The following is a 27,102-nucleotide window of genomic DNA, read 5'->3' as shown; positions in this document are numbered from 1 at the left end:
TTTTAAAAAAAAGTGGCGAGCTATTGGCATGGAGAGGCAAAGTGAGTAACAAAAAACATGCACCCCCAAGGAGTGCTAAAATACAAATACAAATTTAGTTTTTTTAAAGGTAAGCAGGAGAAGGATAGAAGTTGTACATACAGACCATGGGAAAGAAGAAGAAATGTTCTAGAGGAGGAACAAACATAAAATAGGGAGGAAACCCATCAAACAAGAAGCATGGAAATTAGATAGATATGAAAGACATCTATTCAAGAGCTATGGATTAACCCAAAGCCTCCTATATGTACAGATATATTATGATGTACTGGCCACAATAGGCCTTGTACAACCAACAACTAAAGCTGATAGGCAAGACCTAAAAATGGCAATATTTATTTCCACAGCATACGGATTTATATTTTTTGTAACTACATTAGCAATATGAAAATAAACCGATTTGCTAGGCATTGTGGTCTTCTAAGGAACAGGTCTAGCCTCTAGAGATGCCACAACAGTGCTTTCTTATTACTATCAGGATCTGTTACATCAGGTAAGTCTTGCATGTTGAAATTATTCCCAAACTGTGTAAGATCTCATGCAATTTTCAAAAGGTTTGGTTACATCAGGAATTAGGAATGTTGGGTATGACAATACACTTTGAAAAATATTAACAGTTAATATAAAATGGAATAGGAGTTATGATGGTGTACTGTGGAGTTGATCTCACACCCCAAACAGCCACCTCTCTGCAGCATATGATAACTCCCACTGGAGAAAATACACATTGTTGACAAATACCTTCAAAAATGGACTCGTGTAGGATCCATTTAGCACTGGCACACCCATACAAAATTCTTAGTCTTAGCAAATTACACATATTCCTATTGACTATGGAGGCCTCGTCCTCTAATTGCAAATCAAAAATTAAAATAGTTCTCCATAGTGTTCCGTCATTTAGCCTCTCATTCCCCGGTGGCTGGGCAGAAAAAAAGGGCAGTAGGAAATACTGCATGACAATATTATTTTTTACACCCCATTCTGAGTATTTCAGGTCGGAATGGGAAATAACATGCAGCTTCAATATTACTGATTGGTGGAACTACAAGCAATTCCACTTTCTAGCCTGCCTGCCTACACAAATCCTGCCCGTGTTTCTCTGTGTATGGTAAAACTCCAGTACTAACAGAAATTTCCATTCATGTCGGAATCAGGCACAAACACAGCTTGCACTTCATTTGAGAAATTGTGCAGCACTCAGAGCATGGTAGAGGCTTTGCATCATGTTGCCTAAAGCACAATTGTGCCCCTGGAACCTACACAGTGGCAATGAATTTTAATCAGAGCTGGAATGTGAAAAGTTGTAAAATGATGAATTCTGTGCTCAAGTATCAAATGCATATTTACCATTCTAAACTTTAGGCACAAAACCTTAAATTACTTGGACTCTCTGGAATGGTAATACACTATGTAGTGGTCCTAAACAGAAAGGCTTGAGCCCTTTTACAGCTCCTTTGAGCCAGGGCAGGACGTCCCCCAGGGCGGGTTTCAGGCAAAAAAACAGTGACATCTTTAAGTAACAAGTCTAAATCGTGGTTCGTTTCTTGTGGTGGGTGGGTAATCTCAGCTGTTGACTGTCTTAATTTTTTGAAAAGTTATAATGGAGCAAGACAGTCACCAGTTTTCGTAATGCATAAAACGAACAATCCTAAATTTCACTCTCCACCTAGAACCTGAATAGAGTCAGTCTGTAGACTAGCATGTGGGCAGATTTTGTTTTTTAGATTTGTTCATACAGTTTTCAAGACAACACAGTAACAAATAGTGCAGCAAACAATTATCAATTAAATGCACATTGTGGGTGTGGTGGGTTCATGAGTAGGGAATCCCAGGTGGGAACAAGTAAATAGAGGGGAAGCATGGAACAATCAAGTGGGCAGATTTTTCCAGGGAAAAAAACAGCTAGTAGCGTTTTTGCTTTGCAGGCAATAGTAAGTATGCACGGGTTCTATTCTTACTAGAATCACTAACAAGCTTTCTTAAATCGTTTGGAGTATTATTGCTCATTCTTTTAGTTACAATGAATTCGACCACACAAAATGAGGAAGCCAAGAGATTAATTATGCCCATGTTCAAAGGTCTACCCTACGGTCTACCCTACATGATTATTAAAGAGAAGAGACAACTCACCACCCAAAGGAAGCCTGTTTCATAATTTGTGCATTTTCTCACCTAGGTAGTACGCTGCCAACTAGGTGAGCGCAACCGAATCTGGGAGCTATTATGTGTATAGTTATGTGGACTATGACAGGAGGTCGAGTTCAAGCTAAAAATGTTTATGGGAATACCCTATATTTATTTATTCAAATGGTCTCATACCATGGTTTAAAAACAATTCAACAGGGTGCTAAAGTGGAATTCCACTGATTCCTGCATCTCTCGTATGCCAAAATGTTTCAGTTGAATTCAACACTGCCCAATGAGTCACTAGGCCTTCTTCAGGGCTCCTAGACCTACCTACCACTCTTTTCTAAGTATAGGGTTGTGTGTTCTAAAGGAGGCATAAGGCTCTCCTACCCGATCTTTGAAGGGAAACCTGCAGAGTATATATATATATATATATATATATATATATATATATATATATATATAATGTCTCCACAATAGCTTAGTCTCTTTAAACACATGGGCATTCATTCTTCAAAGTGCCTCTGTGCATATGAGAAGATTCAAAATTAAAATGTGTGTTCACAGCAAAACATGCACACTCAGTGCTGTAATAATTCCTTGCACCACCATCAGTGTTCACTGCACACCATAAAGCCAATCATTGATCATATATACTGCAGCGTATCTCATCCGTTACAGTCATATAAGTAGACATAGATTAGGGATGGGTAGGCTAGGGCACACTGACCGGGGGGGGGGGAGGCAGAGGGGGGTCGGATTAGTAGGTGAAAGCTGTAGTTAATTGATATAGCATGATATGCACCAGGGTTGATGGGCCATCTGCGTAATGGTCATACAAGAGATAATTGAATGGAGGTGGTTTGGGGTTTTGGAAACAATAAAAATTATTTTATTTAAAAAAAAATATATATTTAAATCCGTTACAGTCATATATGGCAAAGTATATGTAGATGTGTATATTATTGGGACAAATCTAATACGTGGACTAACTTACCTTGCTAGATTTACAGCTAGGGGACGTTGACCGGTTGTCACACTCTTAAAAAGTAGCTAAGAGAAGCTTCTCATAACTATTATCTATCCATATGTTCTCATGCTTTGTGTGTCCTCTTCTCCGAGGGACCAGAGAACTCTACTTACTCTTTTCAATATGTATATTAGAAGGTATTTGCCTGTGAACCGGAAGTGCACTTTTATTTTGTTATCTCTATGATCTCTCAACACAGGCACTTAGGACTCTGTATAGTATCCGAAGTTTCAATGTAATTCATCTCCATTCCAACATTCTATAATGCATAAATCACATATGGAGGCTGACGACATTTAACACATAACCATTTCAGTACACTCCCAAATTTTGTTTTCTCTTTTACTCTCAGTCCCAAATTGCTTGAGCCCCGAAGAGAGATGCATTTGAGTTACTGCAAATGATCCCTTCTCAATCAGAGTGAAAAAAATAATAAATAAAAATTGAAGAATTTTGACATAAACATCACTGACTTTTGAACCACTGATGTTTACATTTAAAAGAAGGAAACCTATTAATGATATGGTAGTCCACACGAGACCAAAACTACAAGCTAACAGACAGGACATCAGAATACACTCTTTATGGGACCCACCAGCTGTCACAGAACATTATCCATGCTGTAATTGTAGTGTGCGTATCATGTCTTTAAAAGTGAAAACAGTGGACCTAGGACTCAAAACACCATGGATCTTTAGAACATACACCAATTGCAACACAACAAATGTAATCTATAGATTTACTTGCCTATGTCATCTTTGCTATATACGGATGACAACCTAGCCAAGGGAAGTGGCAGATAAACTAACATTAGAAAACTATCAGGTACAACAGGGATAATATGAAGCTGACCAAATGCTTCCTAAGTATGAGTCATACCGGCAAAAATTTGAAATGGGTGGCAAAGGAGAAGATGGTGGGCAAACCGGACCAATTGGTTAAGAAGTTACTTTATTTTGAATCGTTTGAGAACAGACAAACAAGGTCTGAACAGTTATATAGTTTGGTGTCAGTTATAATACATTACACTGTTTGTTTTAAACATAAGCCATGCAGGGAAATTAGTTTAATCAGTACAGTGTGTGGGTAGGCAGGTTATCCAAACATTCCGATATTCAGTCTGGAAATTCTTTGCTGTACCATCGGAGAAATATATAAGTGCTACGAAAAGATGAAAAGAAACATTAGAAAAAGGAAAGAAATACCTGGTTTGAGATAATGATGTGGCAAACAACATAAAGGACAGGTTAGGCAAAGATGAAAGTAGAGGAGATTATCCTTTGTAGTGGCAAGAACATCTACTTTCAATTAAATAACGGGTATACCTATTATCATACGGAGGAATAGGTCTGAAACACTATTACAACGATAAAAAATTAGACCATAAACCGTAGATAACTCTGGAGCAAAGACATGGTTAAACAAGCATTGGCAAAGCCAATGGCTTTTACAAATTCTAAATCTATTGGCTTTGTCAATGTTTTTGTACATGTTTTGAAATGCAACATGGCTTAAAGTGATAAAAATCACTATGACGCGGCACATCACTTTTTTCTTTTCCTTTAAGCCATGTTGCACAGCAGCCTGCACTGCTGTGCAACATGTAAAAAAAAGAGATCAGTTGGAGGGTGGCGGCGGGGCTGGGATGGTTATGTGAAACAACAGCAAGCTGTTCTTGGTTCATGCTACATGGTGAGGAGGTGGTGCTCACCAATAGGAAGCAAGGAAACGAGTGAGCCAACCTATGTACAACGCATCAAAAATCAATAAATAAGAAATATCTGTCCGGTTATATTGAACTCTTCAATAGACTACATAAATTCATCAGATTCGAATAATTCATAATGAGCAAAAATACAGGTAAGAATCATATTTAGAAATGAGGATGGAACATATTTGGAATATGCATCACAAGATATGTAACAAAACGTCAATAAAATAGGAAAATGTAAGTCCCTTGGTGCGGGGGATAAATCATGCCCTTTTTCAAGAGCATACAAAGTCAGCAGGTCTCGCAGGATTCCTCACTTATTCAGATCAAACAAATCCAGGTACGGGTCAAAAGTCATATTGTACAATCGGGTATTAAAATTAGACAAGAACACAAAACATCTGGAACATATCTGTTGAACGCCCTAGGGGGGTCAAAGGGTATGCATCTGAAATCAGCAAATTAAGGGGACTGCAGTCCCAGGGAGCAGGAGATTGATTACCTCCTATTTTTCAGTTTACAGAGTAACCCGTTCAAGAATAAGTCAAAGTTCACATATCATAGGATATAGAAGGTGTTATAATTGGTCATTCAGGAAAAAGAAAAATTATGTCTAGAGGACCTGAGATCAGAAAGATTTCATTACCAGGAAAAAACATGTGATAAACGTGGACTTTTTTCTGATATTCGCCATTCAGGTGTGGCATTCAAGTTTTATTCAGGTCCTGCTTCCCACACTAAACAACTGTAATAAAGAGCATATTGCTCCCTGCACATCTGCAAACATACTACATGCAATGATCTACTTATTTATGTATTCTTGCTTTTCTGCCTGAAATAAAATATTTTTCTGTATCAGGCAAAGGATGTTCACTTTCTTTCAGAGTATTTCTTTAAAAATGTGAAAGCAAAAAAAAAAAAAAACACAAAAAAAAGACATGAATGTATTTTATTGCAACATGTATCGCACAGACCTCTAACCGGTTATTGTATCTCACAATTAGAAATAAGCACAATCCTTTTGTGTGACCTGTGTAGGACAGATTACTCTTAAGGAGACACTGGGCATCAAAGAAACAATGAAAAGAAGTGAAAGCAGGTGAATGTGTGAGCGTAAAATACAACAAAGGTAGCTTTGCTTTAAGTATCCATTGTTTGAAAGCATGTAAATACAAGGTACAGTGGTCTAAAGAGACAGTCGGCACATACTGCACCCTTGACCTCTGAATGTATCATGTCTTGAGTCCTCAGTGTCCTCACTAGGAAATGTGTTAGTCCATGGAAAATCCTGCGGCAGCAAGCCTAGCAGAACTCAGGGAATCCACTGGCTAATAAACCATCCGAGAAGGCACAACCCGTGGACGGCAGGAAGCCTTGTAAATCTTCAACCAAAGCAAGAGAAACAAGCATTTGAAATGCAATTGGTCTTGCATTTGCGAGAATTTAAGCTATTGGCATTGTAAAGGACAATGCCTTTTATTTATCGGTTTTGAAAACCAACACATAAATAAAAAGGCATTGTCATTCACAATAGCAATACCTTAAACTTTCACAAATGCGAGACCTATTGCGTTGCAAATGCTTGTTTATGTATTGTGTCCTGCTTAACACCCAAGCGTGCAACGTGTGCATTATCTGAGAGATAGCTCTGATGCATTAACTTTCTAGCATACAAGGTATCTACAACCTGAGCAACAGCTCTGCTGCCTTAAAACATCAGCGTGCAAGACCGGTACAACGTGAGCTATAGCTCTGCTGTCTTAACTTAGTAGGCTGCTAGGTCTATGTGACCTTAGCGATATCCTTGTTGTCCTAACATCCCGAGCCTCCAAGGCATCTGTGGTGTCTGTGACCTGAGTGATAGCGATACTGCCTTAACAACCAAACCTGCAAGGCCTGCATTCTAGGATTGCTGTCTTTACACCCTGGCATACACGGTCTGTTTAACCTGAGCAACACTCCTAATTAGCTAACGTAGTTTCCAAAGTCACTTATTGAAATCTAGCTGTCATTAAATGCATGAATTATCCTGCATGCATGGTGCACTCTGCTGGCACACTATGCCAATGTGAGCCATTACTATTTAATTTGAAATCAGTTTGACTTTCCCATGGCATCAGTACTGAATCGTCGCGCGTCAGCGATGTTAACCCCTGAAAGAGCAGCAGCACCTGGCACTTATCCGCTGGCATCACTACAAGAAGGGAGTCTAATAATGCCAATCAGGCAGTGTAATTTGCACCCCTCTGTTACATTTCCCACCTGCGGTTACGATGACCGCTTGGTATCCAAGGAAGTGATTGAGCGCACTTAGGCAGCGGCTGCGCCTTCCTGCAAGCACACTTGTGCAGGGCCGCACGTGCAGCAGGACACTGGGCTTAGTTCGATTTAGCAGCAGGCTCTTTTCTACAGCCAAGCCATTAAGACACAGAAAAGAAGAAAAAACATGTTAAGCGCCCCAATACTTTCGAGTCAAGTTCGCGCTATATAAAACTGTAATTGAAAAGTCAAAAAATGCTTCCTTCCGAGCTCTTCCTCCTGTTCAACTCCTAAGAAATCAGCTTAAGTAACAAATAAGATACCGGTGTCGAGTTGCATTTAGTTTTAGAACTCTGGTTGTGAGTAGTCTTGAGTTTTTGTCTGTGGCGTGTCTTGGTATTAGGTTATCAAAACCTGGTCACCCTGACCTGCCTGGACGTGGAGAAGGCTGGATGTCTGAAGAAAGCAGCACAGGAGGAGTACAGTGTTCTGGAAGGTTTTCTGCGCCCCACCGTTCTCATGCCCTGACATAACAAACAAGCCGGCGAGGAAGAGAGACGCTGTGCGGTGCGCGCGCACATGAACTGAAAGCTAAGAGCAGACGCCATGCGTGTGCACATGGCCTGTCCGTGCGCACACATTGTTTGTCTTCCTTCCGAACCCAAGTCAACAATAGTCTCGCCAAGGCGAAGCAGCGCAAGCGCTGCGTTCGCTAGGTGAGAACTAAAAATAATAATCAGATCTTGAGACAAGGAGTCTGTTTACCGGCTCACAAACCACACACTGTAACAGGAAACTTGAAACACCACTGAAGCACTAACACGATTGTAAGTATACAGACACCGCCCAAACATTTAAAAAAGAATACATAACATTTATGCTCTTAACAATATTTATTTTGTATACAACAGCAGTACGTCAGGGCAAGATGGTAAACCATCCAAAGGCCCAATCTCGGGTTTGGGGGTGGGTGAAAGCAATGGCGAGATGGAGGAGGGCAGAGGTGAAGGATAGGGACTCCAGGGACATGGTCTCAATAAGAGTGCATGTCAAAAAGAAAAACAAGAGTTTCGGCAAGAGCCTGCAGCCTGCTGAATGACAATGGCTATAGGAAGCAGTACTTGGTCCAGGCTTCATGCAGGGATGAAGACTCAAAGCCCAGGAGGAAGCCGGAGGCAAGGAGGAGCACTGACCAATATGAAGCAAGGAAACAAGTGTGACGTGGGAGTCAGGCAATGGTAATTAAAGGTAAGTAGGTGGTGGGCTCTGAGCCCCTTTTAAGATTTTTTTTTCTATACAAGAGATTTTGCAAGCATAGCGCAAGCGCTGTGCGATGAAACCTAAAAATGGGACTACAATGCCCAGAATTACTAGCAGATGACACACCTAATGTGAGAAATACGGTTTTCCCAAGCTAGATGTGGAGGAACTAAGCAGGAGGAAGCACAATCCTAATAATCCCACGACTAGCATATGTAAAAAGAGAGGTGTGGTGCTCTTGAAGCTGCCAACCTACATAACGGAAATAGGTGTGGTCTTCCCATAGCCAAAGCGAGAAAGGAAGGGAGTGAGCAATAAAAATCGCCCAAAACTGCCAGTTTGGTGTCCAACACGGCGGCGAAAAGCAATCTAGGTATTATCGATCACGCTATTCCCTTGGCATAGTAAGTAACTGTGGGTGTCCGAGACATGTTAGGGTACAGGTAATGCACAAGTACTGTATAATCGTGATATTAACTTAACCCCTTCGACGCTGATGACGAGCTGGGCTCGTCATGAGGTAGCCTCCTCGCACGCTCATGACGAGCCCAGCTCGTCACGTAACATGCGATTTAAAAAATCTCAGCGTGCGAGCGGAATTCCGCCCGCACGCATGCGGTTAACTCGAGCCCATTTTGGGGCTCAAGCAATGTGCTGCTGAGAGTAAAAGAGAAAAGAACATTTGGGGTGTACCGAAAGGAGTATGTGTTACATGTAGTCAGTCCCCGTAAGTCATGCATGAATTATAGAGTGTTGGAATGGCACAGGCTTTGGATTGTCCTATAGAATATCTAAGAGCCTACTTGTTAGTGTATTGTGCAAAGGAACTTCAAAATTACAGTAGCCTGTGATTCATAAAATAAGTTATTGGCCTCTTTGACAACATCCTGTCTTTCCCCTGCATTTCCTGTCTGTTTCTCTCTCATACTGCCCATTGTTCTACTCCATGTCCTTTCTTCTAAAGCCCACACACTGCTCTTAGCACCAAGAAGGTGAGCGTGTGGCACTGCCAATGCTTGGCCTGTCGCCCTTCATAGACTGGTTCTGCTTCCGGTGTTTACGTATTCTGATTGATTGTTAAGAAGGGATGCTTCAGTCACTCTTCAGGTAGTGAGAGAAGTGAAAGATGTCATGTTTCTATTTTGAGCTTCCTGTATATTCTGTCTCATAGGTATGGTAAGACAGTTATTCCAAAGTAATCTCTCGTTAGAAGGGCCTTGGATTCATTTTAAATGCTAAAAATACAGATTCAAAATGCGCCCCAACTAAATTTGAGGGGTGCACTACAGTGAGTGAAGTAATATGCCCCTCTCTCCCACGGCTTGCAATTACAAGCTATAAACAAGTCTAGGCAGTGTTTTGCTTGGGTCTCTCTATCAATTACTTTTATTTGAATCACATTATAAATTAACCGAAACCAGGATAGAGAAATGAACATTCACAGTCACGGTCCTTTGCACATTATGAAAAGCGTGAACATATCCCAACAGAGGCTGGAAGATTAAACAAGTTAATAAACCGTTCCCAGCGCCAGAATCCCTTCGTTGGTCATAGAATATGTCAGAGAAAATGTATAGTGTCTATAAAAAGCAAAAATAGGAAACTAAATAGCACAATAAATAATAAACCCGGAGCCACTAGGCAGCCTGAAAAGAGTTTCTTTTCTTTTGTAATCTGTACACCAGATTCCCAGATCCAACTCTAGTGCAGACAAAATGCTGATAGTCCTTGCTAGGACCCCCACAAACAATCTAAAAAGGTGGATTGACCCTATCACTGTACAATCAGTAACAAAACAAGCAGTGAAATACAAGCGCGGCCCGCGGCCGCAAAAGTTAATTGTGAGAGGGGGAGCAAGAGGTGAGCCTGCGAGTGGTGCGCGCGCGCTGGGGAGAGCCGTCGTGCAGCTCTTTTTCAAAGCACACACTCGTGCTTGTGGCGCGCCGCTGCATACTCCCGCAAGGCGTATGCCGCCACAAGCACGAGTATGTACTTTTTAAAAAGAGCTGCACAGCGGCTAAAGGTCTCCTGCGCAGTGCATGCACACTGTGTAGGCGAGTCCTAAAAAGTAATGGTTTAACACATTCCTAATTCTAAAGGAAAAAAACAGGAATGTTTAAACAGTAAAATCACATGGGAAAACTGGGTCTCAGTGGGGGCCTGAGTAAGGAATGTGGAGAAACAATATACAGACCAGATCCTTGTACCCCACTACTCTGTATTGTTCGCAGCAGTAGATCTAAATCCCTTTCAATGCCGGAACTAATAACTGCTGACACCGTCATGAAAATGATCACGCATATGAAAAAAGATGGAACGCCTGACCCAAATGGCCTACCAGCCTGAATATTTAAATGCTCCCTGGAAGTGCGGTCCAGGTTGTTAACCTCTCTCTTCAATTACTCCTTTTTAACAGCAACAGTATCGGATGCATGGAGGGGTCTATCCGGTGCCCTATACATAAGAAAGGGGACCAGACCAAAGCTTCAAACTACCGCCTAATTGCGCTTTTGGATCTGGAGGCTAAAGCCTATGCTTCTGCATTCCTTAAACATCTGGGGGCATGGGTTTAGAGCATTAAATCCTGCCTTTTTTCAGCCAGGTTTCCGGGCAGCTGCACCTACAGAGGATAACATTGCAGAGCTATCGTTTTTTAAACATCAAGCAATACAAAGAAATCAGTTACCACTTTTTTGCTGATCTACCAATTTCAGTGCGGCATGCGACAGGATTGACCAGGAAACACTATGGAAGAAACTCAAAGCTTGTGGCGTATCTTCACAACTGTTAAGGGCTATAATGTCATTGTATGTGGTGATATGGGTGAAAACAGAAGCCAGCCAAGTCACACCCAAAATAAACACCTTCTGCGGTTTAAAGCAGGAGTGCGTTCTCGGACCTCTACTTTTCAAACTATATACTGTTGAATTGAGAAAGTCAGTGGAGTACAGCTGCTTAGTACCCCCATACTCGGGCCTACTAAACTCCATATCATCTAATAGGTGTATGACATTGTAATAATGGACCACACCAAGGCAGGTCTCCAACCCACACTAAACATCCTAAACACCTATAATGGGAAAAATCACCTCAAGGCAAACAAAGACAAGACAAAGATCTTAATTTTCGGAAGATACTGAAACAAGAAGCATGTTACCTGGCACTTGGGTAGTATGATTATTAACACTGCCAGACAATGCAATTATCTGGGAGTTTGGTTTGCAGAAAATGCTAAAACCATCACACATGTAAAAACTTTGAAAAAGAAATGAGCAGAAATCACCTATGAGATCATCTAACTGAACTCTATTCTCAGTAATCCGTCAGCTGCCCCTATACTTAGGGTCACGAATGCAAGACTCATTCCAGCACTGCAGTATGGGCATCAGGCTTATCTAGGAGCCTTGGATCACTTCCACTGCACTACCTAGAAGAAAATATTTCAGTTGCCACATTATATTCGACGGTTAAGATTAAGACAGGGGGGGCGGCCAGCCGAGCTGCGAGATGGCCCCTTCTTAGCGAGCTCCGCTGGCTGGGGATCAAAATCCTACATTAATCCTGCTCAATAAGCTGATGTGGAGGTAAAACTGCACTGCCCTTCATTGTTAAGTTGCCGGGCACGCAGCGATCCGTTTGGTATTGGAAAGGACGTCACGGTTGGCGTGCTGGGATCGCTGATGAGAAGACCGAACCTGTGAGGCACCACAAACCGTCTGCTGGAACACTGGGCAAGGCCTTCCTCTAAAATCGAGCCCGGGGCCACTGAGGCCTGACTGCGGGAGAGCTGCACTCAGTGAGCTGCGACGGCTGTGATTCTGTGGCGGCGGAGGGTTTGTGCAGCCGGGACATCGGTATGGCCCGGAGATCTGAGGCAGCGGAGGACAATATTTGCATACCTCAGGTATCGTCGGATGTGTGGCTAAGGCGCGAATGTGCGGATGACCGGCGCCATTATCTAAGGAGGAAGCAGTCAGAAGGGATGACGGGGCGGCCGGCAGTGCTGGATAGCTAACAACCAGTTCCCACCCACAGAGCTATATCTACAGTCACTGCCACAGTGCATGCTGAGATACTGGGTCGAGCTTGGGAATCGCTGAGGAGTGGAGGGTGCGACCTAGTGCGAAGAGGCGCGAGACAGCTCATTCCGCGCTTGGAGGAGGAGCACAGGGGTTACTCGAGAGGGACCTGGCACCCTGCTGCTCCACTCCTGCACGGCCAAAGAGAAGCACAGTTGTTGAATTGATGAATCACACATCAATTAAGTATAAAGTGGATTTAATATAGTAGCAGAGCAGGTACACAGTCAGACAGGTTAGCAGTCAGGAGTAACTGAACACATTAGAATACATCTAGTAGGAACACTCGGAATGGAACATGGAATGAACAGTGTTAAAGCGATATACATGTATTTCACAACATAACACATCCCCCTTTGAACATTATAGAAATTAAACTTATAATAATGTGCCCAACACCACCCCCCATCTTTATAAAATTGAATTTGGAAATGAGAAAAGAGGAGAAAAGAAAAAAAACATTACAAAGGAAAACTTTCAGAAATGTAATCTGCTAACCAAACAGGAGGCCTTTTTTCACGTCTGGGATTTCTAAAAACATTTACCTCTTCATCACATGTCAAACTAGAAGAATTAGAAACACCCAAATCTGATGAAATCTGGCCAGAAACATCAGAAACAGGACAACTGGAAGTATTAGACGTTTTAAAAGCATCAGGTGACTTAGCACAAAACAAATCCTCTAAATCAAACAAATCAGATGACTTCTGTGATGAAACTTGACAAGAAGAATCAACTTGAGGAGGAGGACATTTGGCAATCCTTTTGAGGTTCCAAACTCGTCCATCAGATAGACGAACAGAATTGTTTAAAACTTCTACAATTTGCATAGGTTCATAAAAACCACTTTCCTCCTTGGAAGATTTACAAGGTTTCTTTACTCTTACCCACTGACCAACAACCAAATTAACATCCTTCACTTTATGCTTTGTATCATACAACATTTTGCTTTTAAGATGTGAAGCTTGGCTCCTTTCCCTTACTACATCTTCAGACCAATTCACCACATTAGACTTAAACAACCACCCTGGAGTAAATTTGGTACGTGGATTCCTGCCACGCATAAGTACAAAAGGAGGAAAACCTGTAGCTTCACACATCGAGGTTCTGTAAGACCAAACCATCTTCAAAACTTGAACTTCCCATTCCTTATTCTTCCCAGACATTTGAATAGTACTTTTAATAACACGGTTAAAGCGCTCAACCATTCCATTACTGTTCGGGTTGTATAGAGCCGTGGTCTTGTGCTCGATACCTAATCTATTGAAATACTCTTTTGCCTTATTGGAGGTAAATTGGACACCATTGTCACTTAGCAAAACTGAAGGAATACCTTCCGAAGTGAAAGATTTGTCCAAATATTTTAAAACAGTCTCAGTATCAGCTTTACTTACAATTTTTACAAAAGGCCACCTTGAAAACAAATCCATTAAGACTAAAATATATTTTTGCTCACAGCCAATGGGACCCATGATATCAATAGCTAAATGTTCCCAAGGAGAAGTAGGTGCAGTCATGTTGCCCATAGGAGGCTTACACACTACAAGAGATTTGTCAGCTGTTTGACAAGATTTACAGTTCCTTACAAACTTATCAATTTCTGCATCCATACCTGGCCACCAAAATGAGGTTTTAACAGTGCGTTTAGAACGGACTATGCCAAAATGTCCCTCATGGCATAAAGCCATGATGGACGACCGCAAGGTCTTTGGAGGTATGACTCTCTCTCCAAACCAGATGTTGCCATCCTGAACACTTAAATCTAATCTAACTTCCCAAAAAGGCTTCAAGGGATGCTTGCCAACAACTTTCTTCGGCCAGGACCCAGCTAAATGGAATTTCACTAAAGATAACTCTTCATCTTTCAAATATTCTTCAACCCACTTCTCCTTCAAAATGCCTGCACCTTCCATATCTTGTACATAGGCTACTTGGAAAGAATTCCATAATTCATCCTCACATTCGTCAAGTTGCTTAGGCATTCTAGAAAGAAAATCAGCTATACAATTTTCTTTGCCAGGTACATATTCCATTTTATAACAATAATCTTGCAACTTAATAGCAAGTCTGGCAACTCTCGCTGAGGTGTTAACAGTACCTTCAGTAGTTAGGACTCTGAGTAATGGCTTGTGATCACAGCGCAAAATAAACTTAGTACCCCATACAAAAGCTCTAAAGTGATTAACAGCCCATACACATGCCAAAGTTTCTTTTTCAATTGTAGAGTATTTTTCTTCTGTAGGCGAGAGTGACCTGGAAGCATAAGCAACAATTTGTTCCTTACCATTCATACCGACTTGGGATAAAACCGAACCCAAACCTTTAATGCTGGCATCTGTGGTGATAATAGATTGGGCATCAGGATTAAAACTTTTTAAGGAAGCAATATTTGTAATACAGCTTTTGATGTCTTCGAAATCTTGTTCACATTCTACCGACCAAACAAACTTTGTCTTGTTCTTTAACAGCTGTCTTATATTATATGTTCTGGTCGCAAAGTTTGGAATGTACTTTGAACAAAATTCGGCTAGACCAATAAATGATCTGACATCATCTTTCCCTTTGGGGGAAGGAGCACATTTGATAGCATCAACTAAGTTAGGTTTTGGTTTAATCCCATCACAATCTATAACATGGCCTAGGTAAGTAACATGATCACTAGCAAAAGTACATTTGGTGTATTCAACTGTTAACCCTTTGTCATTCAGAATGCTTAAAACTTCATTCAAAGTGTTGTCATGATCTGCCCTTTCCTTTCCAAAAATGAGAATATCATCTTGAAAAAACTTTGTGTTCTTAATTGTGGAAAACAACCTGTGCATCAAACGCTGGAAAACAGCTGCGGCCGAAGCCAAGCCAAAAGGCATCCTTTTAAATTGGTAACATCCTTGTGGGGTTATGAAAGCAGTGTATTTTCTGCTGTCTCTAAACAAAGGAATCTGATGGTACGCAGATGATAAATCTATTGTAGTGAACCATTTAGCCCCGTCAAGCAAAGCTAACATCTCATTAATCTTCGGTAGAGGGAATTGATCTACCACTATATTATCATTTAAATGGCGAAGGTCCACACATAATCTTAATTTACCATTGGAGCGTTTCACGACCACCAAAGGAGAAACCCAAGCAGACGCCTCAACAGGTTCAATAATGTTAGATGAGACCAATTTTTCAAGTTCCGTTGCAACGTCTTTTCTTAAAGCAATTGGCACACTTCTAACTTTGTGGATCTTAGGTACAGCAGAATCCTTTAGTATTATTTTGTGTTCAAAATCTTTTAATTTGCCAATTGTCTTTTGAAAAACTGCAGGAAATCTTTTTAACAGTTCCTCACCTGTTTTGGTACCCTCATCCATCACTAATACTTTTTCTACAGAGTTGGGGTCAAGAATAATATGTAAATCCCCATGGTCTTTCCACCCTAAAACCGATGGACCTTTTTTTGATACATACATCTTGCCATATGATCTACGGTTCTTGAACTCAAATTTTAGCCAACGAAAACCAACAATATCAATCTTCCCACCATTATAACCCTCAGGGTCAATATCTGGTGGAGACAGTTTTGGACCAACTATGTCCACAAATGTATTACGCCATATATCTTCGTTTACAATTGTATAGGGCGAACCAGAATCAGCATATACTTTGATACGCACACCTCCTATATGTATCCAACATTCAGATTTGTTATCAACAAGTAAACAACCATCCCTGATGTTGAGGAGTAGTTTCTTCTTCAAGACTACAGCACAATCGGATGCTTGGTCCTCATCACTAGAAGTGTTCTCATCAGAGGCAAGGTCCTCTTGAATACACTTGACAGTCTTTGTCTTTCTTCTACATGCTTTAGTGTAGTGACCATACAGTCCACAAGCACCACATTTACTCTTTTTGGCAGGACATGACTTGGCGAACGCCAAATGTTCTAAACTACCACACCTATAACATTTGGGAGGTTCATTACTATACTTAGGCTTTGCCCATGTTTCATTCTTTAGTTTAAAATTACTGTTTTTTCTTGAACTTGCATCTATTTTAGCCACTACATCTTTATTAACACTTTCTGATTTTAGAGCACTTGCACATCTACTAGATGATTCTGCTTTACGAACTAATGCTAGGATGTCTTCTAAACAAGCATCACCATTCATCCAAAGACGTTCCTGAATTGCAGGATTATTAGCGTGCATTACAACTTGATCACGAACCAAATCTTCCAGTAAACCCCCAAAAGCGCAATCATTGCCCATTTTTTTTAACTCTCCAACATAGTCATCCACAGATTCATTTTTAGACTGTTTTCTTTGGTAAAATTTGTAACGCGTAATGCCCATACATACCTTCGGGGAGAAATATTTATCTAAATTGGATAGAGCTACTGTGAAAACGTTACTATCCCCTCCCCCTACAATGGGCTTGTTCATTTGGTTATAACATTTGAGCCCTTTTGGACCCAAGGAATGTAAAAGAATACGCTTCTTTTGATCAGCAGACATTTTACCATCGGAATCTACAGTTTCAATATAATTAAGAAAATAGTCTTTCCACTCCAGCCATTTCAATGTTGGTTCGGAACCTTTGCACCAGAATTCCTGAGGGTTACTTAAAGAAAATGTTTGTTGACTCATGTTGATGTAAAAAGATGAATTAATAATATAATTGATGCTTGTTGAGGTAAGTTATCACTATGTTATAAAGCTGTTTATGGTGGAATTGTTCAGTGAGTAATGAGATGATTAACACAAGTTCCTTTTTTACACTGTCCAGTCTTCACCACCAATTGCTTTGAAAATGTTGATATTCCTCAAAGTGTCTATAAATTAGATAAGCTGCATTGTTCCAAGCGTTCAAGAAAGATTACCTGTAACCGCTTTGTAATTCCGACTTGTGGGTGTTGAAATCGGCAAATTAAACAAAAAAAACGTCTTCCGTTTTTCTTTTCATTCATAACGAGTAGGCCTGCCCAATCCAAAATGGCCGCCACGCATCATGTGATGCGCCACGTTCGTAGCGAACGTATGACGTCACAGGGAAGTAGCGCGATTCTCAGAGAGAACTTCCAGGCTAGAGGACACGCGCATTCGATCTGTGCTTTGAATCCAGCAACGGTGAGTGCTCGAGCGCAGATGTCCTAGCGCTAGCAATATATTCAAAGTTATAGATAATTTATATATTCATTTAAAAATACAGCATCGCTCACCAGGATTTCTCGCGCTAAAATGATTACCGTCCTCAGCGCGCTGTTCAATTGTAGTAACGTCGTCTCTGCTCCGCGTCGTCCACTATAGAAAGTTAGGATTCCAAAAGCGGTACACAGGCTTCTCAGTAATATAAAAAAAATATCCCGATCGTCGCCAGTTGTTGAATTGATGAATCACACATCAATTAAGTATAAAGTGGATTTAATATAGTAGCAGAGCAGGTACACAGCCAGACAGGTTAGCAGTCAGGAGTAACTGAACACATTAGAATACATCTAGTAGGAACACTCGGAATGGAACATGGAATGAACAGTGTTAAAGCGATATACATGTATTTCACAACATAACAACAGTGCCCATTGGAGGTGCCGTCCCGAGGCTTCCGGGACGGCGGAAGGCGACATGGACATATAATGCTACCTCCCGCCATTTTGTCTGATACTCTGCCAGAGCAGCGCGCCGCCATATTGTTTGAACTGAGAACACGCTCCGCCATTATCTTCTAAATGCACACACTGTGCTGGTGTCTGTGCGGCTGTGCTCCCTCTACACCTTGATTCGATCACGTGCAGTGGCAAAAGATCCTTTGTGAGCGCAGAACGGTCCACATTTGGCGCACATTACACCAAGCTTGCCTGCGCAGCTGGAGGGCTCTCACACGCCAGGACTCGTGGCCAGTGGCTACGCTATTAACCTGTGAAGGGAGGTGAAGGTGAAGATAGTCCTAGTTGCTTGGGGTGGAGCCGACACCCCGAAAAGGACACCTGAGGAAGTGTAGGTGTGTGCAGCGCCATATTGGTCATTCTATCTGGCGATTGGTTAGGGGCCCAGGAGGGCAACACACGACGTTCATATTGTCATCTGCGGATAGTCCGTACTAACTTTGAGGGCCTTGCGGGCCGGAGTCACGATGGGCAAAACAGATGCCAGACAGCCTAAAATAACGTTCGGCAATAAGCGAAACACCCGGCAAGCTGAGCAGGACCACGAAGCTTCTGACACTACGGGACAAGATGAGGCCTCAGGGGATAAGGGGGAGGACCTTAGATCTCCGATGTTGGAGATGAGATCTAGTTTGAGAAACATAGATGCCAATCTGGATACACTGACCTCCCAACTCGATTCTGTTAAAACTCAGGTGTCCACACATGAAACAAGGCTGGACGGCTTAGAAAATAGGCAAACTGAATTTCATGAATTCAGGGCTGAAACGAAAGAACAACTTTTACATATGGATAAATTGTTGTCTGTCATAAGGGCAAAGAATGACGACTTGGAGGAGTGCTCGAGACGGAAGAACCTCCTAGTCACGGGAATTCCTGAGACTTCGGCAATCCCTAAAATGGAGGTTTACATTGCGGACCTGCTGCACGAGCTCTTCGACCCCCACCTGTCCCAGGTGTTTGTGGTCGAACGGGCACACAGAGCGCTTGGCCCAAAACCACCGGTAGGAGGTACGCCAAGGCCCATCCTGGCCAAATTGTTAAATTATCAAGATAGAGACCTGATACTGCGCCTGGCGAGGGAGAAGGGACAGATCACCCATAAAGGCAATAACATTTCCTTTTACCCTGACTTTACTTCTTGCGGTGCAGGCTGCACGGAGAGAGTTTCTTCCAACTAAGCGCCTTTTACGACAGGCCGAAATCCTCTACTCTCTTCTGTACCCAGCGAAACTTAAAGTCTCCCATGATGGCTCGGCCCATTTTTTGTGGATGCTAAGTCGGCCCTTAAATTTGCCAAACATGTATGCAAGTCCAAACCAGGCTCAGCGGCAGCGACCGCCAATGGAGCGAGGGGGAACTGATAACCTAAGTGATAATGACTGATGTACTCTATTTACACTGTCCACCCAAAAGATTGCTGATTTACGAATTGAGATGTGCATCACTCACCTGTGCTCCTTCACTGTCATGGGTCCCTTTTGAATTGCTTTGTTGCCCGCTTATTTGGTATCATACTGGGTCTATGGGGCAGTGCCACCCTTTTCCAATCTGTTTAGATGTGAATTCTTTGTTCATTAAGGTTTGGGGTGCAAATCCACGGGCGCGATTATGTAACTCCCTAGCCACCCTGTATCCACAGGGGTGTACGCCGGCGGAACCATGCCCCCACGGGAAGTTTCCCCATGTTTGCTAAAGTTTGTTTTCGAAGTGGTGATGGGGGGGCTTTGACACAACCTGATTGGGGGGTTGGAGTGGGTGGGGGTGGGGAGGGAAGTTTTGTTTGGTTGTTATGTACTGGTATGTATGCTCTATGCACTTTATTAGGTTGCTCTAATAAATGTCGAATGCTTGGGGGTGGGACATCTATGCCATTAACATACGATTACTCTTGAGGTGCGCAAGGTAACATGTAACATCCTTACATGGAATATCAAAGGACTCAACGATGGCAGAAAAGCTAGACTGGTTCATGCTTATTTGACGAGGCATAATATAGATATATGCTTTCTTCAAGAAACACACCTCAATGTCAAACCATCACAAAAACAGAGACATACAAGATGGGCAGAGGTGCACTCTGCAATTTTCTCCAATTATGCATGGGGGTGGCTATACTTATCGGTAGAGGATTAGACTGGAAAGAAACCGCAGCATTTATAGATCCAGAGGGGAGATATGTTGTCTTGCAGGGCCATTTGGGAGGTAAACCGGTGGTATTGGCGGCTGTCTATGGCCGAATGTGGATTCCCCGGATTTATTTAGGGATGTCTGGTCACGGATAGCCTCCACGCAGTGTCATATGATAATCTGGGGAGGGGATTTCAATGCCGTACTTAATGACACCCTGGATAGACTGGGTTCGCCACATCCGCTGCATCCACACGCTAGTATGGCGCTGCGAGACCTTATCTCTGAGGGTGCCCTGGCTGACATTTGGAGAGATAGACATCCCATGTTGCAGGAAGGAACATGTATTGTAGTGTAGTTCCTATTATCCCAATAGGCTCTGCGCATTGGAATAATACCTTCAATAGTATAGGCCTAGACCAGACGTTAACTAGGTCTACTACTGTCGATATTAGACTTAAAGTTTTGGGTTTGCCAGCTAGCTCAGAGTTCACTAGAAACGTTCTCGAATAGGCAAGGAGGAGTTGAACCTCCCTGGATAGACAAGAAGGGATTTAGTTTCTGACAACCATAGAACATGACAACTTTGCTCTCCCCTAATCAAGAGTGTATCTCTAGAGTCGTGTGAAAACAAAAGACGACTTATTTTACTCAGTCAGTACGTGCATTCTTAGTCTCACCAGATTGTAGAGAAAAGGAAGAGACGGGCGTGTTCAATAAAAAGATGGTATTTATTGATCAGTCTCTTTTCTCATACAAGAGAAATGGATCGATATTATTGCAATACTTATGGTTAAGTAAAGTGCATACAATAAAAGCAGAAGTATAAAATAATACTGTAAAAACATTGATATGGTTTCTAAGCCATATGAAGGTCTAAAATGAATAAAATAGATACATACACATATACATTTGACTAATCGTACTCAACTGGTGTTTCTAACTGCGTCTACCCCAATGTACCTGACCTAAGCCTAATACGTGGGCGGGAATAGAAAGTAGCAGTTTAAGTTAAGTTTGTTTTGCCAAGTTACTGACTAAAGAATTTTCTGCGAGGGGTTATTCAGTTCTGTACCTGGAATCTAGGATGAATGAGGGATGGTATCTCTCGTCTCTGGTCTCGATATTCCAGGCTGCCTGCGAGGGCTACCCGGAAGCGCCGGAGCTGGATTTCTCGGCAGGAGAAAGCAGCGTCTCGTTCTCAGCGCGTCAGGAAGGCGGGGCTGCACCAGCGGGGTCTGCTCTGCTCTGGGCTTCGGCAAGTCTGGCTGCTCCGATCTCGTCACCACCGCGTGTGTTTGCATAGGGCAATATCAGTAATATTTATACCTTTAAGGTGCCGAGATTGACGTAAGGATGGACATAGATACGTCAATAAGGATGTCATACGACTTGGTCGTTAGCACATTCTTTTGCTGAAGTTCTCGATGAAATCAAAACAATGGCCGCAGGGTTTTTCACAGGTTGTCATAGGTTTGATTTGTTTTGAGAACTCCGTATGCCTTATCAGGGGCTGGAGGAATATCGCTTGTCTAATTAGATGGCAAGCGTTATGACCTAACCAGATAACACGTTCCTGTGCCGTAGTGTGGCTTAATCAGATAACGGTTTCTGCATCATGGGGGTTTTCTGCATCGTCGGATGGCTGCTAGTTAACTTTTTAACCAGAATAGGGTCAGGAATAGGGGGATCGATACAGAACCTATAGGAATACATTACACCCACTCCACGCTAACTATGGACATATTTACTAATCTAGGCATAGTAAAACATACTGAAGTAGTATAGTGTATACCTTACCACCCCAAAACACATAAATGCATTTTGAAATTATCTAATATACGGAAAAAGTCACATGTATTATATGCAGTCAAGCTGTAGAATAATGCTAAAGTAATCACGCATTTGTATACATTATTGCTAATTGGTATATGAGAATTTACACATGAAATGGCTCTTAATACAGAAAAAAAGGTTCGAGACCATTTCATCACAGAATAAAATAATTATGAACATACCAGCGGGCAGCTAATGTCTATAAAGTATCTAAAAATAGAAATTTTAGTTCTCTAAGAATAGTTCTTACTTTAAGCAGAAGATAAGTGTCCCGAAAAATTGTAAAAATACTTTTGGGGCTGCTGAAAAAAAATTGCTGTCCGTGAACTGGAGGGAAAATTGTTCATGGTATTTTGCTATTCTAGTTGAAGGCCAAATTCAGGGAACGCCGTGTGCGAGCTTGCTCAAAAGTCTCTATTTCTGCTCTGGTGAGAACATCATATCATTTAGACTGTCGAAAAAGCTGTCAACAGCTTCCTGGGAGAGTTCCACTAACTCGGAAAAAGGTGTAACCATGCATTCGTGCGCATGATTGTCTCCATTGACGTTATGAATTGGATTGCTGACAGAAGGTCGTACCTGATCGATGCTGCTTACATCTTGAACTTCACTACCCCTTAATCGTAGCGGTGAAGTCTCCACGAATGCCGTCATCAGGATTGGTAGCCGTTGAGGGCAGCACAAAGCATGAGCCTTTATTGGACTCAACAATGTTTCTGCATCCATTGGTGCATCCGATTGTAGCGTCAGACAGGTGTCTAACACGCATTCCTCTCCGCATAGCAGGCACCTTAATACAGGTAAAACACATCGATGCCACATTGGTCGAAATGAAAGAAACCAAGTCATGTTCAGGTCTCTAAGCCGGGATAGTCCCAGGATTTTTGATATCCGGTCCCGGTATCCAATGGCTCGGATTGTTTCTTCCCTTGTCGCAGGTGTTTTGTCTGTGACACGGTTTGCCATAACGAAATATTAGGACCAAGAATAGGATTCCTGCAATTAGTCCCAAAATGAGGGGAAGTCCGCCAAAAATCGAATGGACGAAATCTGGAAAAATACCCAGTATGGCTTTGAACGGTGTTAATGCCATCGAAAATACTGTCTTAAATACCTTTGAGACTCCACTGGTATCAGAAATATTTAAAATTTCATTCAGGATTTCTGCGAAATGTATGGGGGAATTAGTTGATAACAAAGAGTGAATCTCTGCAGTCGTCCTTGCGACTAGGAGATCATACGTTTCTTTTGATGACGTGAGCCTGGTCGGCGTCTGAAGAAGCACTGTTTTCATTCTGCTTAAAGTGTCTATTCGAATAGAAGTAATTTTCAAGTTGGGCCATGCCCTTGCCTCCCTGTCTGGAAAGGAGCTGGGGAACAATGAGTGTCCACAGCACTTGACCTTCGCAGTCGTAGTTACGAGATAAGGAGTCCCGGGCATAAGACTACAACATCTGCGATCTACAATTAGAATGTAACTCCCATTGTAGAGTCTTTGAAAGAATGGTTCTTTTAAAATCTGGTTTTATTAGATCATAAAGGGGTCTGACCCTTTCTGCGTAATTTGCACTGTATGTTCTTCCGAAATTTAGGAAGCCTAGAATTGACTGTAGGTTTTTTAGTGTTCTAGGTGCTTGGAGTACGGCACATTTCTCTAGGAAATTGTCAGCCAGGCTTTTGCCTTCACTTGATAATTCATATCCTAAGAACAGGACTGTCAGATGGGCAATTCTGGATTTTTTAAAGTTGAATTTGTAACCCTCTGCTGCGAACCCAAGTATTATGGTGTTCACTCTCTTCAAGTGAGTATCCAAGTCATCATCTGTTAGGTATATGTCGTCGACATAAGATAATGCTTCGTCATCATATGTTTGTAGTAATTCTGTTACTCTCGCTGAGAATACTCCTGGGCTGTTCTTGTACCCCTGGGCTAATCGACAGAATTGTTTTTGAGTGCCATTTATTGAGAACGCAGACAAATATCTGCTCTCTGGTGCTATGTTTTGACAAAAGAATCCATTAGAGATGTCTAATGTTGTTTTGTATTTTTTGCGCACTATGTTATTCATTAGTGCAGCACTATGCGAGTTTTGCACTGCAAAAGTTTTGCAACATGAGTTAAGGTGTCGGTAATCCAAAACTAGACGGTATGAATTGTCTGGTTTGGAGACCGGAAACAAAGGGTTGTTCATTTGTGAGGTGCAAGTTTCAATCACCCCCTGGTATTCTAGCTGATCTAGGATTTCTTTTACCTGTTTTTTAGCTTCTTGCTTAATTGGGTACTGTCTTTGTGCAGTAGGTTGTGATTTTAACTGGATTTTGTGAGGAGGAGAGTCCTCGTCCCATCCTACATGATTTTTATATAAAGCAGGAGCTTGAGCTACTGCCCACTTTCTGGCAAGTGTGTATTTTTTATGAATTGGGATAAGATTTGAGAAGGCAGGCATAATCATTTCTTCGCCATGAGGGCAATCCCTGACAAACTCTGGTGGCCAGTCTTTTTCAGCTAGAAGGATGTCATAGCCCTTGGAGAGATTATCCCAAAATAGTCCCCTTATTTTTCTAGTCTTATCCCCTTCTATACGTAAAGTTATTTCATATATTTTGTGAGGTTTGCTAACTCTGGTGTCTGCAGTTTCCACTTGAAGATATTCATTCGTGTCCACTGTCTCCAGATGATTCATAAGGACTTTGCGAGCTATGCTCACTTCTGCTGCGCTGTCTAGCATTGTCTGAGCCCATTCTCCGTTTTTCAGTTGTGTCCTCAGTATTCTCGGCATTGTTAACTACTTTAATACTGGCTACCTTCTTTTTTGGAAATTGTAATTTCTTTTTTAGATGAGCAGGTTCCTTGTCTTTGGACTTGGCGTGCTCTTCTCTTTGTTCTGATCGTCCTCTTCTTTCCGATTTCTGCGAGGAAGTCTGAAAAGATTGAGAGGGACGTGTATCAATGTCTTGATATCTTTCAGGTTTTTTTATATTATCCCTATTTCTAAGGTTATATCTTTTCCCAGAGGGATCACTTTGGGGTGACCTCTGTCTTTGGTTCGGAGATTTTTCTCTCCGCCGAGGTGACCTTCCTCTGGACTGGAATTTCTTTTCTTTAGGATTGGATTGTTTGTTTCCATCCCAGCTCTTTTTTTGTGATGTTGAATTATTATTAAAAAATATTTATCCAGGACTTTCAATCAGTTGCGGTTTTACTGGTATTCCACCTAAACTATCTCTACCTAGTTCCTCATAGGATTTTTCTATGATTCTGGCAATTTCAGCTGGTTGGTCTGCTATATCTGTTTCTTTTAACCTCTGGCGGATCGCCACGTTTGCTGCTTCTCCCTTTATGTTGGCTAATAATATAGCCGAGACCTGCTTGAAGTCTTTTAGTAATTTCATACCAAGAGTTAAAGCGGGTTCTGGACTGTATTCATCTTGAATTTGTTTCAGCACATCTGGTATTACCGAGATGGATGGAACACCATGTGTTTTTGTGTAAATGGAAGCAAAGACTGTACCCCAAGTGTCACAGTCCTCCACGTGTGGTGCGATTCCCATTGGAAGACAGATAGTCAGAATCCTGTGTTTTTCTAACGGGGTGGTGTCTGGAAACACCGCCTCTATTTGGGTGATTTTTTGTGCTAGCCAGAATGGTATTTGTTCCCGTTTAGCCGGTACTTTACCTAGGCAGGACTGTATGTTCTGTGGTGTAATTTTATTTGTGTTCCCCTGATGAGGGGTCAGCTGTGGAATTTTAATTGCTGGTTGTATTGTTGAAGTCCGCATCACATATTGGACTAATTGTCTATGTACTTTTATTAATTGTTTTAGCTGTGTTAAAAGCTCTGGTGCAGGCATTCTTTCGATGTCTGGATGTGGTGTGTATCCGGCTAGGACCGGCCACGTTGCTCCTGGTCTACCTAAGGGACCGAGCCTGGTGATGTGATTATTGTGTTTTAGGGCGCCATTAAATAAGAGCAGGTGCTCTTGAAATTTAAGTGGTACTTCCACCTCCTCGAAAGGAGTATACTCATTAGGAGGTTCCTCTGTTTTGTAATAGTGGAAGTACTTTGTTACAGCATTTGCTGCTGGAAAGTTTATCCATGTCTAGAATACCTCTGTCTGCCGATATTTGTGTGCCTCAATTACGAATATGACTGTGCCACCTCTAGGTGTCAGTCCATTTTCTATAAGTTTTAAAGTTATAGATTTTCTTGTGTTGACCGGGATGAGTATTATAGCCGGGTCTGCTTCTTGTATAGCAGTATCAGCTGCTGCGAGTTCAGTTGCTATTCTAACTGTCTCTCTTTCATCATCACTGTCTACCATTTTACCGACAGGAAGGTTATTACTTTTGTTTGCAGATCAGGTTTCTTATGGAAACAAAGATTAGATGCACAATATTTTGGAACAGTGTATCCTCCAACGTTGATTAAACCAAAAACCATACATAGGAGTTCCCTCCTGCGAGGTATGGCGGATATGACCTTTCGCCCACTCCAGACGTCTTTGGAGTATTATGGGGAAAAGGGGTCTGAGTGAAAAAGCACGACTGAGTTACTCTAAATGTCTTACGTTAGTTTTATCGCCTTATCCAAACGAGTTGGGCGCCATGTAGTGTAGTTCCTATTATCCCAATAGGCTCTGCGCATTGGAATAATACCTTCAATAGTATAGGCCTAGACCAGACGTTAACTAGGTCTACTACTGTCGATATTAGACTTAAAGTTTTGGGTTTGCCAGCTAGCTCAGAGTTCACTAGAAACTTTCTCGAATAGGCAAGGAGGAGTTGAACCTCCCTGGATAGACAAGAAGGGATTTAGTTTCTGACAACCATAGAACATGACAACTTTGCTCTCCCCTAATCAAGAGTGTATCTCTAGAGTCGTGTGAAAACAAAAGACGACTTATTTTACTCAGTCAGTACGTGCATTCTTAGTCTCACCAGATTGTAGAGAAAAGGAAGAGACGGGCGTGTTCAATAAAAAGA

General features: G+C 41.9%; 1 protein-coding gene across 3 annotated transcripts in view; it reads right to left on the bottom strand.

Moving 5' to 3' along the window:
• The window catches only part of TTC7B (tetratricopeptide repeat domain 7B), a 1,395,621-nt gene that overhangs the window by 1,269,305 nt on the left and 99,214 nt on the right, over nt 1–27,102 (bottom strand). The window lies entirely within an intron of this gene.

The sequence above is a fragment of the Lissotriton helveticus genome, chromosome 9 (assembly GCF_964261635.1).
Source record: "Lissotriton helveticus chromosome 9, aLisHel1.1, whole genome shotgun sequence".
Lineage (NCBI taxonomy): Eukaryota > Metazoa > Chordata > Amphibia > Caudata > Salamandridae > Lissotriton > Lissotriton helveticus.
The sequence above is the reverse complement of the archived record's forward strand: the minus strand, read 5'-3'. Positions and strand labels throughout refer to the sequence as shown.